We start from the raw sequence: 21,348 nt of genomic DNA on the forward strand, positions 1-21,348 counted from the left end.
CCAGGACATTACTCGCACACTTTTCCCCCATTGCTACCTAGTAGTTGCACTGTCATCTCCCATAGCTACTTAAGTTGCAGCATTTTTGTTAAAACTAAATTGGGAAGAAAGATGACTGATTCAGAACCTGTTTAATGGTTACGTTATTGCTAAAGGGTGTGGTGGGGTGTAAACTTGGAGAGAGGAAGGTTTCTGTGATGTCGCAAACTGTACTACAGTCATACAGTATCTCAAATGCCAAGCTGCATTTCAGTGATCTGAGGTCTGAAGAACAGTGTGGAACTAGCTATTTTATGGGATGTCTACATTTCATCCTGTAGTAACATAACTGGTGATAGGAAAGCAGGGAGAGAGAAGTGTGTGTGTGTGCGCGCGCGCTTGGCAAGGCTGGTGGCCACGGGGCCAATGGGTGTGGGTGGGCTGGGTGGGATCTTAGGAGTCATATCTCAGGGATCTGCCCTGCTCCCCAGCAATGCTCCAGCTCTGAGCTGTCTCCACTGCCTGGGACCTGTGGAGCCCAACCTGCCTCCCCGGGGGAAGAGCCACCGGGGATTGGTGCAGAGGCTGGGCCAGTCTCGGCCAGTCACAGGGGACAGTAGGGGGTGGGGAGAGGCTGAACTGGGTCCTGATGGAGCTTGGCCTGGGTAGGCTATGCTCCAGCCCGGCTGATTGCACCACTCCCAAGGGGCCGGAGTTTTCCTGTCCCAGGACCAGCTCTGGCTGCGCTGCCAGCTCAGCCTGGCAGACACAGTTACCTCCCATCAGGACTGGCTATTGTGGCTGGGGGTTAGGGTGTGGCCAGTGATGAGCTGCCAAAATCTTAACAACCAGTTCACTATAAAAAGTTCTGATTTAAGGGTGGGGAGATGGGGCTGGGGGAGACATACCGGTGGGGCTGGGGGCCCCTCCAGGGCCCGGGCCAGTTGCCCCACTTGCCCCCTCCCCTCTCCTCTGGCCAGCCCTGGAGCTTGCAGCAGGACACACACACCCCCGCCACCTTTTTTAAAAGTTACATTTTTAATATTCCTGAAGGAGGTTGTAACACAGCTGAAGACAACGGTTTTTAAATATTATTTATTTCTGGATAGTGTCCTTCTACTATTCCTTAATATAGCCAAAGGGAGTAGGCAGTCGATTTCAATAGAGGCATTCTACATATATTTTGAATACTTTTATTAAGTTCACAAGGGAATAATCTTGTGTGTTTTCACTAAGCACATTACAAGCAAAGACAAAGGTTACATCACCTGGCTACAAATCAACCATTTTAAAAGCTTACATGTGTAGAAAGAAGAACTAGAGCAAAATAATAGGAAAAGGATGAGAAAGAAGAGAGTTTCCCAACCGTTCTCTCTTCACTTTCAATAATGGGAGGCTCAAACAATATCCAAGAACTTGCAGAATGGATTGGTTTTTAGGCCATGGCTAAAACTTCCCATATTTTGCTAGACTATCTGCCCTGTACATGTGTATCTCTACCAAGGTTTCTGCCATGTCCATCATTGTGCCATCTGTGCACTTTGGTTCCAGTCCAGCAAAGCACTTCAGCATATACATGTACTTACTGATGTACTTAGGTGTCTCTGTTCTATTTTTTTACAGGTTCTTACAGAGCTGTGCAAATAACAGATTTTTTATTTATTTGGTTCTCTGACTATTCCAAAACATTGAAAAAAAATTGTTTCACGTTGAACTGAAAACAAAATTTTTTAAACTTTTCAACAAATCGAAAAGGAAAAAATTCATTTGGGGCTGAAAGAAAAAATTTGTTTGACCTAAAATTGAATGTTTAATTTATATTCAGAGTGCTTTTTAAATAATAAAATTGAAGGAAAATTTTGCAACAAAAAGTCGTTTCAAACTGAAATGGTTTTGAAAATGTCAGAATCTGTTTGTTTTTCAACACAGACAATTCAGTGAAACTGACACAAATTTGCCAAATGGTTCGGTATCCCCAAATGTGTGTTTTTCACCAAAATATTTGTTGCTCAGCTCTAGCTATTATACCATGCCCATCATCAGAGCATCTGAGCTCCCTGCTGAATCCTAGCCCTAGTGCCTCCCACATGGCTGTTCTATTGCTGAAGAAATGTATCCTGGTCATTGAAAACCCAGATTCACCCTGCAAGACAGCAGCTCTTTCCTTTCCTCTGTAAAGATCTTCCATGTGGCAACATCATGCCAAGCACACAGCACCCTATTTAGCCATAAATTCCTTCCACATGGCTTCCATCACTGCCTGCAAACTGGTTGTAAACAATGGCATTTGTCTTTCATGGTCCCTTTTTCTCCCTCAGCAAAGTCACTGGGCTGACCAAGTGGTGTTCAGATACTAGGGTGATGGGCGCAGCATAAAGACCTCAGTCTCAATCTCATAGCAAGGGCTGATGTTGCATGCATAGACTTGGGAGTGCATTCATGACAACACTGAAGGAGGCTGAATGTGGTGGGAGAAGAAGCCCATCTTCAACAAAGCAACCTTCAGCACCATACTTGGGGTGAAGGATAATGCCACTGTTTTCTATCTCAGTCCTCCCCATGGGGGAAATTCTCCCCTCTGCAGAGAAGCCAGCATAAGACCTAGGCACCATATAGACTCCCAAGGCCTAGTCACCCCTTAAGTGCACTTAACCGGCGCATAGGCATTGTGCTTACCTCTGCATCCGAAAACAGCATTGGAGTCTTGATTGGAACCTGTGCAGCAAGAGAATAGGAACAATAACAGGTTTGCCTTCATTTCTGAACTGCACGAGAGATATTGCTGAACTGGTGAACTCTGCACCCAGCTGGGAAATTGACAAGGAGTATCCTTGCATGGAGCTGAAAGTCGGACCCTGGGCAAACGCTGTTTTTCATGGATTCATCAATTCCAAGGCCAGAAGGGACCACTGTGATCAGTCTAACCTCCTGTATAGCCAGGTCGTAGAACTGCCCCAAAATAACTCCTAAAGCAGATCTGTTAGAAAAACCTCTAGTCTCAATTTTAAAATGGTCAGTGATGGAAAATTGGTAAGTTGTTCCAATGGTTAATTATTCCCCCTGTTCAAAATGTATGCCTTATATCAGGTCTGAATTTGTCCAGCTTCAACTTCAACTGGATCGTGTTAGAGCTTTCTCTGCTAGGTTGAAGAGCCTATTATTAAATATTTATTACCCAGGTAGGTTCTTAGATACTGTAATCAAGTAACCCCCTTGAATAATGGACCTCAGAACTGGACATAGGATTCCAGCAGCAGTTGCACCAGTGCCAAATACAAAGGTAAAATTACCTCTACTCTTACTTGAGATTCCCCTGTTTTTGCACCCAATGATCCCATTAGCCACAGGATTGCATTGGGAGATCATGATCAGCGGACTATCCACCATGACCTCCAAACCTTTTTCAGAGTCACTGCTTCCCAGGATAGACAGCTCTTTCAAAACTCTTGGATACAAGATATCTGGACCGGCTGTTTTAAAAATGTTTGACTTTAGTAGCTGCTATTTAACATCCTCCTGAGTTACTATTGGAATGGAAAGAGTGTCAGCATCAGCATCAAGCACCTGTTTCCCTCCCCCCCAATACAGAACAGAAATATTTATTGAACACTTCTGCTTTTTCTGCATTACTATTGCTAATTCTACCACTTCCATCTACTAATGGACCAATACAATTGACAGGATTCTTTTTTTTCCTTATGTATTTTAAAAATCTCCTTCTTATTGTCCTTAACTCTGTGGGCCATAGATTTCGTCTTCTGTCCCTTGCTTCTCTTATCAAGTTTCTACAATTCTTAGTTTCTGATTTATATCTATTATTATCAACTTCCCTTTCTTTCATTTGTTATACAGTATATCATTTTTTAGGTTTCAGAGTAGCAGCTGTGTTAGTCTGTATCCACAAAAAGAACAGGAGTACTTGTGGCACCTTAGAAACTAACAAATTTATTTGAGCATAAGCTTTCGTGGGCTACAGCCCACTTCTTCGAATGCAAGGAATGGAACATATATTGAGGAGATATATATATACACATACAGAGAGCATGAAAAGGTGGGAGTTGTCTTACCAACTCTCAGAGGCCAATTAAGTAAGAAAAAAACTTTTGAAGTGATAATCAGGGTAGCCCAGTACAGACAGTTTGATAAGAAGTGCAATAATACTTACAAGGGGAGATAGATTCAATGTTTGTAATGGCTCAGCCATTCCCAGTCCCTATTCAAACCTAAGTTGATTGTATCTAGTTTGCTTATCAATTCCAGCTCAGTAGTTTCTCTTTGGGAGTCTGTTTTTGAAGCTTTTTTGTTGCAAAATTGCCACCCGCAGGTCTGTCATTGAATGACCAGACAGGTTAAAGAGTTCTACTGGTTTTTGAGTGTTATGATTCCTGATGTCAGATTTGTGTCCATTAATTCTTATGCTTATGCTCAAATAAATTTGTTAGTCTCTAAGGTGCCACAAGTACTCCTATCATTTTTTAATTTTGCATAGCTGCCTTCAGTTGCCCTTTAAACCATATTGTGTGTGTGTGTTTTTAACCAATACAACTTTTTTTCTCAGTTGTGGGATTGTGGCTTTTTGAGTATCTAGTAAATTGTTCTTGAACAATGCCCAATTATCTTTCACATTTGGCTGATTCAACTCTTCCTCCCAGCTGATTTGGCTGATAATTGCTTTCACCTTTGTGAAACTGGCCCTTTTAAAGTATCTATTATTTACATCACTAGTTGCAACTTACGACAATGCATCCAGAAGCTGATTCTAGTGCCAGTGACATCAGTGGGCTTTGGCTCAGGCCCCCAGACTGCTGGAATTTGATACCAGTCTTGAATTCTGCAACTAGACCCAGTTATTTTCTGTGGCCCAATGGACATCAAATTCAGTCCAAGAACATGAACATCCACAGAACCTCAGGAGGAAAATCAGGTATAATTATACACTATATGATGCAATAATTAAATTGTATATAATTAGAGTGCAGAAAAAAATTAAAAACAGAGAGAAATGTGGACAATATGAACCAGGAAGATCTCTGAGAAGAGAGGAGAAGTGGGCACAGAAGAAAGGGAACTTCCATCTGTTGTGGAGGGAACTAATATAATTACAGGGGAGAAATGGAGAACACTAAAACTCCCAGATAATCAACAGAGTAAAAAGGCTTAAGGCAGAAATCCTGTCCCTGCTGAGAACGCACCCTTGTCCATGCGACTAGCAACAGAGCTGGAAATCATTGTGACAGAGTTTTCATGTTGACTGCTGCTGTTCTTTTTTCATTTCATTCAGTTTGGAGCATGAAACTAGACCTGTCAACTTCACATCCCGGGCTGGGATTTCCAAAACAGCCCAAACGGTTTAGGCACTGAACTCCCAGTGAGTTTCCATGGGATCTGGGGACCCAAACCCCTTAGACTCTTTTGAAAATCCCAGTCCTATCTCCTGTGCACTAGCATAAGAACATAAGAACGGCCATACTGGGTCAGTCCAATGGTCCATCTAGCCCAATATTCTGTCTTCTGACATGCCTGACTGCCAGATGCTTCAGAGGGAAAGAACAGAATCAAGCACAACACTCTTGTTGGCTTTCCCACACTGCAAGGCAATTCTTCTTTCTTACAGCGTTTTTGCCCAACTTTTAAAAAAATATATATGTCTTTTCATATTACTGCTCTAGTTCTACAGCCAGATCTGCATGGTCAGACTCTTCAATGGGTGTGACTCTGATTGCAAGATTGTGTGCTGAGGTTTTAAAAACATCCTCCCGCCTACATATACAGACATTGGGATGGGGTATACAACCGCCATTCTGGGCTGGAAAGGTGCCAGTTGGAGACAAGGTTGAAGAGAAATCAGCCCAACTCAGAAGGGAGAGGCTGGGAAGACACTAGGGTGACCAGATGTCCCCTATTTTATAGGGACAGTCAGGATTTTTTGGTCTTTTTCTTATATAGGCTCCTATTATCCCCCACCCCTGTCCCGATTTTTCACATTTGCTGTCTGGTCACCCTAGAAGGCAGACAGACCTATCCTGAAAGCTCCTGACAAGGGGAATAGAGAAGCCTCCTTGAGGGAATCAAACTATCTGATGGAGTCAGCCCAAGCCAGCTGATAAACACTGCAGAATCACAGAATCATAGAATATCAGTGTTGAAAGGGACCTCAGGAGGTATCTAGTCCAACCCTCTGCTCAAACAGGATCAATTCTCAACTAAATCATCCCAGCCAGGGCTTTGTCAATCCTGACCTTAGAAACCTCTAAGGAAGGAGATTCCACCACCTCCCTAGGTAACCCATTCCAGTGCTTCACCACCCTCTGAGTGAAAAAGTTTTCTTAATATCCAACTTAAACCTCCCCCACTGCAACTTAAGACCATTAGTCCTTGTTTTGTAATCTGCCACCACTGAGAACAGTCTAGCTCCATCCTCTATGGAACCCCCTTTCAGGTGGTTGAAAGCAGCTATCAAATCCCCCCCTCATTCTTCTCTTCTGCAGACTAAACAATCCCAGTTCCCTCAGCCCCTCCTCATAAGTCATGTGCTCCAGCCCCCTAATCATTTTTGTTGCCCTCTACTGGACTGTTTCCAATTTTCCCACATCCTTCTTGTAGTGTGGGGACCAAAACTGGACACAGTACTCCAGATGAGGCCTCACCAATGCTGAATAGAGAGGAATGATCACGTCCCTCGATCTGCTTGCAATGCTCCTACTTATACAGCCCAAAATGCCGTTAGCCTTCTTGACAACAAGGGCACACTGTTGACTCATATCCAGCTTCTCGTCCACTGTAACCCCTAGGTCCTTTTCTGCAGAACTGCTTCCTAGCCACTCGGTCCCTAGTCTGTAACAGTGAATGGGATTCTTTCGTCCTAAGTGCAGGACTCTGCACTTGTCCTTGTTGAACCTCATTAGATTTCTTTTGGCCCAATCCTCTAATTTGTCTAGGTCCCTCTGTATCCTATCCCTATCTTCCAGCATATCTACCACTCCTCCCAGTTTAGTGTCATCTGCAAACTTGCTGTGAGTGCAGTCCTCGCCATCCTCCAGATCATTAATGAAGATATTGAATAAAACCGGCCCCAGGACCAACCCTTGGAGCACTTCGCTTGATACCAGCTGGCAACTAGACATGGAGCCATTGATCACTACCCGTTGAGCCCTACAATTTCGCCAGCTTTCTATCCACCTTATAGTCCATTCATCCAGCCCATACTTCTTTAACTTGCTGGCAAGAATATTGTGGGAGATCGTACCAAAAGCTTTGCTAAAGTCAAGTTATAACATGTCCACTGCTTTCTCCTCATCCACACAGCCAGTTATAAAAGTCAATTAGGTAAATCAGGCTTGACTTGCCCTTGGTGAATCTTTGCTGACTGTTCCTGATCACTTTTCTCTCCTCTAAGTGCTTCAGAATTGATTCCTTGAGGACCTGCTCCATGATTTTTCCAGGGTTTGAGGCGAGGCTGACTGCCTGTAGTTCACCGGATCCTCCTTCTTCCTTTTTTTAAAAGATGGGCATTACATTAGCCTTTTTCCAGTCATCTGGGACCTCCCCTGTTTGCCATGAAGTTTCAAAGGTAAAAGACGGTTACTCACCTTTGTAACTGTTGTTCTTTGAGATGCGTTGCTCATATCCATTCCAGTTAGGTGTGTGCGCCACGCGTGCACATTCGTCGGAAAACTTTACCCTAGCAACTCAGTGGGCCGGCAGGTCGCCCCCTAGAGTGGCACTGTCATGGTGCTCGATATATACCCCTGCCGGCCCACCCGCTCCTCAGTTCCTTCTTGCCGGCTACTCCGACAGTGGGGAAGGAGGGCGGGTGTGGAATGGATATGAGCAACACATCTCGAAGAACAACAGTTACAAAGGTGAGTAACCGTCTTTTCTTCTTCGAGTGATTGCTCATATCCATTCCAGTTAGGTGAATCCCAAGCCTTACGTAGGCGGTGGGGTTGGAGTGAAATGTGGCAGAATGAAAACTGCTGAGCCAGAGGCTACAGCATCTCTTGACTGTTGAACCAAGGCATACTGCGAAGCAAAGGTATGGACCGAGGACCAATGGAGCTGCACGACAGATCTCGTGGGTAGGAACACGAGCCAGCAAGGCGGCAGATGAAGCCTGAGCCCTGGTAGAATGCACGATGATGTGGCTTGGGGAAATATGAGCCAAATCATAACAAGTGCGGATGTATGCCATCACCCAAGATGAGATCCTCTGAGAGGAAAACAAGCAAGCCTTCCCTTTGGTCTGCTACCGCGACAGAGCTGGGGCACCTTATGAAATGGTTCTGTCAGCGCAATATAAATGCGAGCACTCTACAGATGTCCAGGGAGTGCAATTGTTGCGCCCATTGCGTTGAGCTGTGGGTAACATGAAAGGCTAAAACCACCTTAGGGAGGAAAGCCGGGTGCGGTCATAACTGCACCTTGTCTTTGTGAAACCTAGTGTACGGCGGAACCACCGTAAGAGCTCTGAGCTCGGAGACTCGTCTGGCCGATGTAACAGTTACGAGGAAAGTTGTCGTCCAAGACAGGTATAGCAGAGGGCCGGTCGCGAACAGCTCGAATGGGGGAGACATAAGTCTGGTTAAAACTAGGTTGAGGTCCCAGGTTGGGGCTGGGCGGCGGACTCGAGGGTGCAAGAGCTCCAAGCCCTTGAGGGACCTCGAACCCATAAAGTGTGAGAACACGGAACGTCCACCTTAGCCTGGCTGGAAGGTAGAGATGGCTGCCGAGTGTACCCTCAGCAATGATACCGCCAGGTCCTGCCGCTGAAGGCCAGAGGCAGGCCAAATAGAGGGGATCGAGACCTCAGTAGGAGCAAGATCGAGCATATTGCACCTGTAGAAGAAACGCTTCCACTCGGCCCGGTACGTTGACCAGGTGGAAGGCTTCCTGTCACCCCGGCTCAGTTACGCAGCAGCCACACCGTGAGGCGAAGAGGCTGCAGGTCCGGGTAACGAAGCCTGTCGTGGCCCTGAGTGATGAGGTCTGGGTGGGGTGGCAGGGTAATTGGGTCGGTTATTGACAGGCCAAGCAACGTGGTATATCAGTGCTGCCTGGACCACGCTGGAGTGACCATGATGATGTGCGCTCTGCCCCTGCGGAGTTTGAGTAGGACCTAATGAACCAGTGGGAACAGTGGGAAGGCATGAAGGAGTTGGCCTTTCCATGGCATCAGGAATGCGTCCAAGATCGATCCCGAGGAGAGACCTTGGAAGGAGCAGAACATCTGGCATTTTCTGCTCTCGCGGTGAGCGAACAGGTCTATGTGAGGAAAAATCTCCACTTCTGGAAAGCAGAACGCCTCACATGGGGCAGAGTGAGCACTCGTAAGACAGGAAAGATCTGCTGAGTCAAAGCGCCAAGGTGTTCCGAACGCCTGGGAGAAAGGATGTCACCAGCTCCATCGAGTGGGTCATGCAAAAGTCCCAGAAATGGATGGCCTCCTGACAAAAAAAGGGGGAGGACCATGTCCCTCCCTGGTTATTTATGAAGCACATGGCCGTTGTGTTGGCTGTAAACACCGAGATACCACGGCCTCGCAGCTGCCACTGGAACCCCTGGCACGTCAGGCGGACTATTCTCATTTTTGGGGCATTGATGTGGAATGCCAGCTCCCGAGAAGACCAAAGGCCTTAAGCTCGGAGGTGACCATGAGCACTCGAGCAGAGAGATGACGCGTCCGTCGTCAGGGGCAGTGAGGGCTGGGGTGGATGGAACCGCATCCCTGCCCACACCAGGGAGGGAGTTAGCCACCACTCTAGGGAGCCTAAGGTGCTCGAGGGAACGGTGACTACCATGACCATTGGCTCCCTGTCTGGGTGGTACGCCGAGGTGAGCCGGACTTGGAGAGGATGGAGGCGGAGCTTGGCGTGTTTGGTTACAAACTTGCGGGCAGCCAATGACCCAGGAGACTGAGACAAGTGCGAGCCGAGGTCGTTGGGAAAGTCTGTGGACCTCGGATGATTGTTGCCATCGCCTAAAACCGCAGTTGTGATAAGCAGGCTCCGGCTAGGTAGGAGACCAGGATAGCCCCTAGGAAGTCCAACCTCTGCGTGGGAACCAGAGTGGATTGCTCTATAGTAATCATCAGGCCTAGACCTGTGAATAAGACCGTGACAATGCCCACGTGCTGAGTGGTTTGTGTCTCGGAGTCTCCTCGGATAAGCGAATCGTCCAGATACGGAAAAACGCATATCCGACATCAGCGAAGGTAGGCGGCGACTATGGCCGTAAACCAGAAGTACTGACGGTTGGCTAGAAAGCGGAGGTATCTCCTGTGCGGAGGGAAGATGGCGTTGCGAAAGTACGCGTCCTTCATATCAAGGGTGGCATAGTAGCCCCCAGGAGGCAAGGATGGAATAATGGTTCCCAGGGATACCATGCGGAACTTCAACCTTATCCTAAACTGGTTGAGTCCGCGCAGGACTAGGAAGGTCTGAGACCTCCGTTCGAGTGGGGGTCTAGGGCATAACGGGAGTAGACCCACTTGCCCCTTTCGTCAGTCGGCGCCTGCACCTCTTGTACGAGGAATTGCTCGTGAGAGGGGTCCCTGAAGGGGGACAGGGCTGGAACAAATTAGAGGTGGTACCTATGCTTCACCGTGCGCAGGACCCAGCGATCTGAAATTAACTGGGGCCACGCCAGGAGAAAGCGGGATTGGGATCCCGGCCTGTGACTGGTACACCGCCCTCAGGCGCACCTTGGAAGGTTCGTCTTTGGTCCCAGTGGTAATTGCGAGGGACCTTGACCTTGGCTCTTTAGGGGTCCTGACGTTCGTCTGCGACCACCTTGGCCTCGCCATTTGCCAAAGTCCTGTCTCTGGCTAGGCATAGAGTATGGCGGCTGGGGACAGAAAGGCCTGCGTTTGGTCGCTGGCATATGCATGCTGAGAGAGCGCATTAGGACCCTATTGTCCATCAGGCTTTGCAGCCTGGGGCTGTCTTTGCCGCGAAGAGGCCTTTACCAACAAAGGGTAAATCCTGAATGGCATACTGCAGCTCCAGCCGGAGGTTTGAAACCTGAAGCCATGAGATGCACCTCATGGCGACACCAAAGGCCAGAGTCCTGGCTGCTGAGTCTGCTGAGTCCAACGAGGCCTGGAGGGACACTCTGGGTACCTTTTTCCCCCGTCCTCCAAGACGGCAGCGAACTCTTGGCGGGAGTTTTGAGGGAGAAACTCCATAAACTAAACTACCTTCACCCAGGTGCTATAATTATAGCAGCTAAGCAAGGCTTGTTGCTTTGCTACCCAGAGCTGCAGGGGCTCTGCAGAGTACACCTGGCGGCCAAGTAGGTTCATTCGCCAAGCCTCCTTCAGTTTCGGGGCTGGCGGCCGCTGGCCATGCCAATACCTCTCCTTAACAGACTGAAAGACTAGTGAGCAGAGAGGAGAGCGGACAGACGAGTAGTCGTACCCCTTAGAGGGCACCATACCGGGTCCTCTACCTCTGGGACCTCCTCCACCTCAGGTTGTCAGGGGGCGTATCAGAATCGTGGTCCTGAGCATAAGATTTGCGCATGTGGGATGACACGGATGCGTGTCCGGATGGCCATGGAGGTACTAAAAAAAAAAAAACGGCATTGGCAGAGTCTCTGACTCTATCTGACCTCGCCCAACTCGGCACCGGGGACCGGCACCGGTACCTGGAACGAGATCCAGACCTGCAACCAGAACGGTGCCGGGAGGTCGACCGAGATCTCGAGGCTCGGAGAGAGGCTATGGGAGTCACGGTACCTGTCGCGGTGCCGGGAGTCGGAACGGTGCCGATAGTAGTGGGTCGGCGAATGGGATACCGACCGGTGCGGCGAGTGCGACCAGTACTGATGAGGAAAACAGCACCGGGACTGCAAGTGGTGTCGGGCGTGCCGACGGGACCTGGCGCATCTGCGGGACCGTGATCATGAACGGTGCCGCTCTGCTGTGCTGACAGAGGACGGTCATATGAAGAGACTGTATTACCCACACCGGCGGTGTCGGGGTCAGGTAGCATCGACTCTGTCATGGCAATGAGATCCCTCGCCGTTGGTAATGTCTCCGGTGTGGAGGGAACAGCAGGCTCAACCACAGTGCATACTGGGGAGCTGTCAGGCACCGGATTCGACAGCCCTCGTGGGACCGGGATCGACGGTACCGAGGTCGTCAGAGCTTCGGTAGGTGTCGGTGCCGGGCGATCCGACTTAGACGAGCTCTCTGGCTGCGGTGCAGTCGGCACGGAAGCAACAGGAGCAGTAAGCTCAACCACGGCGCGTGCCGGGGAGCCGTCAGGCACCGGATTCGAAGGCCCTTGTGGGACTGGAATCGACGGTGCCGACGTCGTCGGTGCCTCAGAGGTGTCGGTGCCAGGCGATCCGACTTAGAGGAGCTCTCTGGCTGCAGTGCAGTTGGCACGGAAGCAGCAGGAGCAGTAAGCTCAACCATGGCATGTGCTGGGGAGCCGTCAGGCACCGGATTCGACGGCCCTTGTGGGACCGGGATCGACGATGCCGATGTCGTCGGTGCCTCAGCAGGTGTCGGTGCCGGGCAATCTGACTTAGACGAGTTCTCTGGCTGCGGTGCAGTTGGCACTGAAGCAGCGGGAGCAGTAAGCTCTACCACGGCGCGTGCCGGGGAGCTGTCAGGCACTGGATTCAATGGCCCTGGGGGACTGGAATCGACGGTGCCGATGTCATCGGTGCCTCTGCAGGTGTCGGTGCCAGGCAATCCGACTTAGATGAGCTCTCTGGCTGCGATGCAGGTGGCACAGAAGCAGCAGGAGCAGGGGGCTCAAACACGGCGCGTGCCGGGGAGCCATCAGGCACCAGCAGGAATTGTAGGCTTTCTCGACCTCAGAGGAAGGGAGCGGTGCCGAGTCAACTTCGGTGCCGGCGACGGTTGGTGCCAAAAGGCTTTGGCAGTACCGGTGGGGTCCGGTGCCGAGGAGGCGCTTCTGCCAGCCGCTTGATCATCGCTCGGGGCCAAAGGTGGAGGGGTAAGTGAAAGTCCCGCTCCTTTTTGTTCTCAGCTTAAAAGCCTTGCAAATGGGGCACTTAGCTGTCAAGTGTGATTCCCTGAGGCACTTCAAACAGGAGTCGTGTGGATCTCCCTTCGGCATCGGCTTCTGGCAGGCTGAGCCCGTTTTAAAACCCAGTGAGCGTGCATGGGCTCCGGCACCGGGTGCAGGGAAGGGGCTACTTCCTGAACCCCGCTAACTATTACTAAACTAACTATGTTAGCAAAGAAAAAAGTATAACTATACAAATATATATATAACAGGATTATAACTGCATAACTATATATGAGAACTACGAGTAGCTAGGGAAGTGGAGGTCAGCTAAGCCGCGCTCCACTGTTCCAACGACCGACACGGGCGGTAAGAAGGAACTGAGGAGCGGGTGGGCTGGCAGGGGTATATATCGAGCACCATGATGGCGCCACTCTAGGGGGCGACCTGCCGGCCCACTGAGTTGCTAGGGTAAAAGTTTTCCGACGAATGTGCACGCGCGGCGCGTACACCTAACTGGAATGGATATGAGCAATCACTCGAAGAAGAATGCCAATGGCTCTGCAATCAGGTCAGCCAGCTCCTTTAGCACCCTTGGATTCAGCACATCTGGCCCCATGGACTTGTGCTCGTCCAGTTTTTCTAAATAGTCCTGAACCACTTCTTCCTCCACAGAGGGCTGGTCACCTCCTCCCCATGCTGTGCTGCCCGGTGCAGCAGTCTGAGAGCTGACCTTGTTCATGAAGACAGAGGCAAAAAAAGCATTGAGTACATTAGCTTTTTCCACATCCTGTGTCACTAAATTGCCTCTCTCATTCAGTAAGGGGCCCACACTTTCCTTGACCTTCTTCTTGTTGCTGACATACCTGTAGAAACCCTTTTTGTTACTCTTAACATCTTTAGCCATCTGCAACGCCAAGGCCTGGTCTACACTACTCGTTTATACCGATTTTAGCAGCGTTAAACCGATTTAACGCTGCACCTGTCCACACAACGAGGCCCTTTATATCGATATAAAGGGCTCTTTAAACCGGTTTCTGTACTCCTCCCTGACGAGAGGAGTAGCGCTGAAATCGGTATTACCATATCGGAATAGGGTTAGTGTGGCCTCAAATCGACGGTATTGGCCTCCGGGCAGTATCCCACAGTGCACCATAGTGACCGCTCTGGACAGCAATCTGAACTCGGATGCACTGGCCAGGTGGACAGGAAAAGCCCCGCGAACGTTTGAATTTCATTTCCCTCTGTTTGCCCAGCGTGGAGTTCTGATCAGCATGGGTGGCAATGCAGTCCCAAATCCAAAAAGAGCTCCAGCATGGACTGTAAGGGAGATACTGGATCTGATCGTTGTATGGGGAGGCAAATCTGTTCTATCAGAGCTCCGTTCCAGAAGACGAAATGCCAAAGCATTTGAAAAAATCTCCAAACAGGGGCCACAGCAGGGACGCAGCACAGTGCTGTGTGACAAGCGTAACGGAAAGCCAAAGAATCAAATGGACACTCATGGAGGGAGGGAGGGGGTACTGAGGACTCCAGCTATCCCACAGTCCCCGCAGTCTCCGAAAAGCATTTTCATTATTGGCTGAGCTCCAAATGCCTGTAGAGTCAAACACATTGTCCGGGGTGGTTCAGGGTATATGTGGTCAATTTACCCCCACCCCACCCCCGTGAAAGAAAAGGGAAAAATATCATTTCTTGACTTTTTTATATGTCACCCTATGTCTACTGCATGCTGTTGGTAGATGCGATGCTGCGGCACTGAACAGCAGCACCCTCTCCCCTCCCCTCCTCGGTGGCAGATAGTACAATATGAGTGCTATCCATCGTCATCATCAGCCCGTGAGTGCTCCTGGCTGGCCTCAGGTGAGATTGGCCCGGGGTGCCTGGATAAAAATAGGAATGATTCCCAGTCATTCCCAGTAGATGGTACAGAACGGCTGGTAACCATCTCCATCAGCCCCCCATTTCATTCTAAAGAAAAGATTCTGTACTGCCTGGACTATCATAGCAGCGGGATGCTGGGCTCCTCTCCCCCACACCGTTTAATGTCCTGCCTGGACTATCATAGCAGCTGGAGGCTGCCTCCCCCTCATTTTATGTCACTAACAAGTCAGTGTTTCTTATTCCTGCATTCTTTATTACTTCATCACACAAATGGGGGGGACACTGCAACGGTAGCTGTCATAAACAGATAGTTAAGGGTTAATGTCTCTTTTACCTGTAAAGGGTTAAAAAGCTTGGTGAACCTGGCTGCCACCTGACCAAAGGATCAATCGGGGGACAAGATACTTTCAGATCTTGGTGGAGGGAAGTCTTTGTTTGTGCTGTTTGTGTTGTTCGTTGTTCTCTTGGGACTAAGAGGGGCCAGACGTGCAACCAGGTTTCTCCAATCTTTCTGAAACAGTCTCTCATGTTCAAAATAGTAAGTACTAGCTAGACGGCAGATTAGTCTTTTGCTTGTTTTCTTTATTTGCAGATGTGTATTTTGCTGGAAGGATATTTTACCTCTGTTTGCTGTAACTTGTAACTTAGGCTAGGGTAGAGGGAGTCCCTCTAGTCTATGTATAGCTGAAGACCTTGTAAACATTTTCCATCCTGGTTTTACAGAGATAATTTTTATTTTTTCTTTCTTTAATTAAAAGCTTTTCTTTTTAAGAACTTGATTGATTTTTTCCTTGTGTCCGACCCAAGGGGATTGGGTCTGAACTCACCAGCAAGTGGTGGAGGGAAAGAAGGGTGGAGGAAAGGTTAATTCCTCTCTGTTTTAAGATTCAAGGAGTTTGGATCACAGTGATCTCTCAGGGTACCCCAGGGAGGGGAAAGTCTGGGAGGGGGAAAAGGAGGGGGGATGGTTTATTTCTCTTTGTTTTAAGACCCAAGGGGTTTGGGTCTTGGGTCCCCCAGGGAAGATTTTGGGGGAACAGCAAGTGTACCAAAACACTATATTTTTGGTTGGTGGCAGCACTATCAAATCTAAGCTAAGAATTAAGCTTAGAAGGGTACATGCAGGTCCCCACTTTTTGGACGCTAAAGTTCAAAGTGGGAATAATACCTTGACAGTAGCCCAGGAGGGTTGAGGGAGCAGGGAAGCAATGGGTGGGGTTGTTGCAGGGGCACCCCCTAGAATGGCATGCAGCCCATCATTTCTGCGGGATCTGACACAGAGCGGCTGTGTTCTCTGGTACACTGGTTCTCTAGCACACTTGCCCCATATTCTAGGCAGGACTGACTCTATTTTTAGATACAACGTAAAGGAGGGAATGACCCGGGGGGTCATTCCCATTTTTGTCTTTGCGCCCCTGGCTGACCTCAGCTAGGAGCACCAATGAGAGCAGCAGACGGTACAGAACGACTGATAACTGTCATCTCATCACCAATTTACAATGGTATGGCAGGTGATACAGAACAACTGCTATCTTGCTATCTCTGCTATCTTGCAAAGGCAAATTAATGCTGCTGTGTAGCGCTGCAGTACCGCCTCTGTCAGCGGCATCCAGTACACTTATGGTGACAGTGACAAAAGGCAAAACGGGCTCCATGGTTGCCATGCTATGGCGTCTGCCAGGGCAATCCAGGGAAGAAGAGCTCAAAATGATTGTCTGCCGTTGCTTTCACGAAGGAAGGAATGAGTGATGACATTTACCCAGAATCACCTGCGACACTATTTTTGCACCATCATGCATTGAGATCTCAACCCAGAATTCCAATGGGCGGGAGAGACTGCGGGAACTATGGGAGAGCTACGGGATAGCTACCCACAGTGCAATGCTCCAGAAATCGACGCTAGCCTCGGTACATGGACGCACACCACTGAATTAATGTGCTTAGTGTGGCCGCGTGCGCTCGACTTTATACAATCTATTTTACAAAACCGGTTTATGTAAAATTGGAATAATCCCGTAGTGTAGACATACCCCAAGTGTGATTTGGCCTTCCTGATTTTGCTCCTTCAGCCTGTGCAATATTTTTATATTCTTCCCTGGTCATTTGTCCAATCTTCCACTTCTTGTAAGCTGCTTTTTGTGTTTAAGATCAGCAAGGATTTCACTGTTAAGCCAAGCTGGTCACTTGCCATATTTACTATTCTTTCTACACATCGGGATGGTTTATTCCTGCAACCTCCATAAGAATTCTTTAAAATAGAGCTAGCTCTCCTGGACTCAGTGGTTTCCCCAGGAACTGAAATTACAGGGGGTGTTCGAATTTACAGGGATGTGTGTGTCAGGGCTAATGAGATATATAAAAGATATATGAATAAAGTAAATGTTTTATTCGGATAATGCAAATTTAACAGAAGTATAATGCAAGTTACACCAAAACACATAACAGGTCTAGATTTCTAAAAATATATATATATTTTTAAAAAATGTATTTAATTTAAATTATCTTTTTAAAAGTAAGCCATCATGGAATAAGAGGGAAGTCCTTTCATGAATCAGTAACTGGTTAAAAGATGAGAAACAAAGGGTAAGAATAAATTATCAGTTTTCAGAAAGGAGAGAGATAAATAGTGGTACCCCCGAGGGGTCGGTACTGGGACCATTACTGTTCAACATCTCATAAATGATCTGGAAAAATGGGTAAACAGTGAGGTGGCAAAATGTGCAGATGATACAAAACTATTCAAGATAGTTAAGTCGCAGGCAGACTGCGAAGAGTTACAAAGGGATCTCACAAAACTGGGTGACTGGGCAACAAAATGGCAGATGAAATTCAGTGTTGATAAATGCAAAGTATTGCACACTGGAAAACAATTTCAACTATACATACAAAATGATGGAGTCTGAATTAGCTCTTACCATTCAAGAAATAGATCTTGGAGTCCTTGTGGATGGTTTTCTGAAAACATCCACTCAGTGTGCAGTGGCAGTCAAAAAGCAAACAGAATGTTGGGAATCGTTAAGAAAGGGATAGATCATAAGACAGAAAATATCATATTGCCTCTATATAAATCCATGATAGGCATACACCTTGAATACTGTGTGCAGATCTGGTCATCCCATCTCAAAAAAGATATACTGGAAATGGAAAAGGTCCAGAGATGAGCAAGTAAAATGATTAGGGGTATGAAACAGGAGGAGAAATTAAAATGACAGGGAATTTTCAGCTTAGAAAAGAGACGACTAAGGGGGGATATGATAGAGGTCTATAAAATCTTGACTGGTGTGAAGAAAGTGAATAAGGAAATGTTATTTAATCCTTCACATAACACTGGAACTAGGGGTCACCCAATGAAATTAATAGGCAGCAGGTTTTAAAAAAAACCCAAAAGGAAGTACTTCTTCACACAACATAAAGTCAACCCGTGGAACTCTTTGTCAGGGGATTCTGTGAAGACCAAAACTATAACAGGGTTAAAAAAAGAACTAGATAAATTCCTGGAGAATAGGTCCATCAGTGACTATTAGCCAGGATGGGGAGGGATGCAACACCATGCTCCAAGTGTCCCTAGCCTGTTTGCCAGAAGCTGGGAATGGGCAACAGGGGATGGATCACTTGATGATTACCTGTTCTGTTCATTCCCTCTGAAGCACCTGGCCTTGACCACTGTTGTAAGACAGGGTACTGGGCTATATGGACCATTGGTCTGACCCAGTATGACCATTCTTATGTAAAAATTAATTATAATAATAAAAATGTTTAGTAAAGAAACTCCTCAACATAATGACCTCTCAAGATAGCAACAATGTGAGATGATAACCTTGGCAAGTAATGAATTTTAAAAATCTTGGCCCACTAGGAAACATATTTATATATGTTTCCATTCCCAGTCACAAATCTAGCATTCTGGAGCAAAGTGACTAAAATATAGTCCAACAAAAAATGTTTATTTAACATGCCCCTCACTTTTCCCTCCACCGCACTCCACTCACCGGTGTTGTCCTTGGTCAGTGGAGACTCGGAGTTCAGAGGTGCATTCACATGAGTTCACCTCCCATGCGGGGGGCAAGAAGGCACCTTGCTCATTCCTCCAGCTGCTCACTGTTCGCTATGGCCACTGCTGTTTGTTGTGCCACCGTTCACTCCAGCACTCTGTTGCCAACTGCCCTGCGCAGTCACCTTCTGCTGCCACTTGCCACCATGACCTCTGTGAGTTGGTCTCTTGAGGTTCCACCCAGCTCTCAGTGATTTCAGCTGAGCTCTCAGTGGGGGAACCTTGCTGCTAGTGCAGTCTGGGACGTCTCTTCCACAGAAACACTGTCCCACAGCAGGTCTAAGCATTTAGACCTGATTATCAATGATTTCAGCTGCAGTGGTCACTTAACAGAACAAAACACTATCTATGGAGCCTAATCAGCTCCGTCTTTAAGCAGTGGAGAGGGACAGGTCCCCACCCTCTCTCTTGATGCCCTCAATCAGCACAGGCTAAGTACAGTTCTACTGCCCTTTACTCATACAATAAGAACAACAACATTTCACACACACACACACCCCACACACATTCAAGTGATTTGTAACCCAACCCCAGCCAAAATCTATCACTTGGGCAACACAGCTCTGTTTGCTGGATACCTAGGTAGATTAGGTGTGAATGTAAATACAGTCTAGTCCTGAAGCCTTTCCCCCCAGCCCCCAGCTCATCACTAGCTGTCAGGGAGAGCTCATTGAGACCTTGCTTACAAATCATCATTTGAAATTATTAGATTGGCCAACATCACTGAAATGAATGCACTGACATTGTCATAAGAAACAACAGCTGTATAAGAAAGCTAGTCTATGTTCATACTTTTCAAATCTATTATACTTTTTCAGATACACGTATTTTATCATACACTGTATAGGCTTTTAAAGTGTGTATTAATGTTTCAATTTCAGTTCAAATTTCCAAACAGTCACTAAATTGGCACGTTTCAGAGTAGCAGCCGTGTTAGTCTGTATCCGCAAAAAGAACAGGAGTACTTGTGGCACCTTAGAGACTAACACTTTTACTTGAACATAAGCTTTCGTGGGCTACAGCTCACTTCATCAGATGCATAGAATGGAACATACAGTGAGGAGTTATATATACATACAGAGAACACGAAAAGGTGGGAGTTGCCTAGCCAACTCTAAGAGGCTAATTAATTAAGATGAGCTATTGTTAGCGGAGAAAAAAACTTTTGTAGTGATAATCAAGATGACCCATTTCAGACAGTTTGACAAGAAGGTGTGAGGATACTTAACATGGGGAAATAGATTCAATGTGTGAAATGGCTCAGGCATTCCCAGTCTCCATTTAAGCCTAAATTGATTATATCTAGTTTGCACATTAATTCAAGTGCAGCAGTTTCTAGTTGGAGTCTGTTTTTGAAGCTTTTCTGTTGCAATATTGCCACCTTTAAATCTGTTACTGAATGGCCAGAGGGGTTGAAGTGTTCTCCCACTGGTTTTTGAATGTTATGATTCCTGATGTCAGATTTGTGTCCATTTATTCTTTTGCGCAGAGACTGTCCGGTTTGGCCAATGTACATGGCAGAAGGGCATTGCTGGCACATGATGGCATATATCACATTGGTAGATGTGCAGGTGAACGAGCTCCTGATGGCGTGGCTGATGTGATTAAGTCCTATGATGGTGTCACTTGAATAGATATGTGGACAGAGTTGGCATCAGGTTTTGTTGCAAGGATAGGTTCTGGGTTAGTTTCTGTTGTGTGGTGTGTGGTTGCCGGTATTTGCTTCAGGCTGGGGGGCTGTCTGTAAGCAAGGACAGGTCTGCCTCCCAAGATCTGTGAGAGTAAGGAATCATCTTTCAGGATAGGTTGTAGATCTTTGATGACGAGCTGGAGAGGTTTTAGTTGGGGGCTGAAGGTAATGGCTAGTGGCATTCTGTTATTTTTTATGTTGGGCCTGTCTTGTAGTAGGTGACTTCTGGGTACTCTTCTGGCTCTGTCAATTGGTTTTTTCACTTCAGCAGGTGGGTATTGTAGTTTTAAGAATGCTTGATAGAGATCTTGTAGGTCTTTATCTCTGCCTGAGGGATTGGAGCAAATGCGGTTGTATCTTAGAGCTTGGCTGTCACCAATGGTCGTGTGATGTGTTCTGGATGGAAGCTGGAGGCATGTAGGTAAATATAGTGGTCAGTAGGTTTCCGGTATAGGGTGATGTTTATGTGACCATTGCTTATTAGCACAGTAGTGTCAAGGAAATGGACCGCTTGTGTGGATTGGTCTAGGCTGAGGTTGATGGTGGGATGGAAATTGTTGAAATCCTGGTGGAATTCCTCAAGGGCTTCTTTTCCATGGGTCCAGATGATGATGATGTCATCAATGTAGCGCAAGTAGAGTAGGGGCGTTAGAGGACAAGAGCTAAGGAAGCGTTGTTCTAAGTCAGTCATAAAAATGTTGACATACTGTGGGGCCATGCGGGTACTCATAGCAGTGAGCCTAGGACGTGAAACATCCTTGCAC

This window comes from Gopherus evgoodei, chromosome 16 (assembly GCF_007399415.2).
Source record: "Gopherus evgoodei ecotype Sinaloan lineage chromosome 16, rGopEvg1_v1.p, whole genome shotgun sequence".
Classification (NCBI taxonomy): domain Eukaryota; kingdom Metazoa; phylum Chordata; order Testudines; family Testudinidae; genus Gopherus; species Gopherus evgoodei.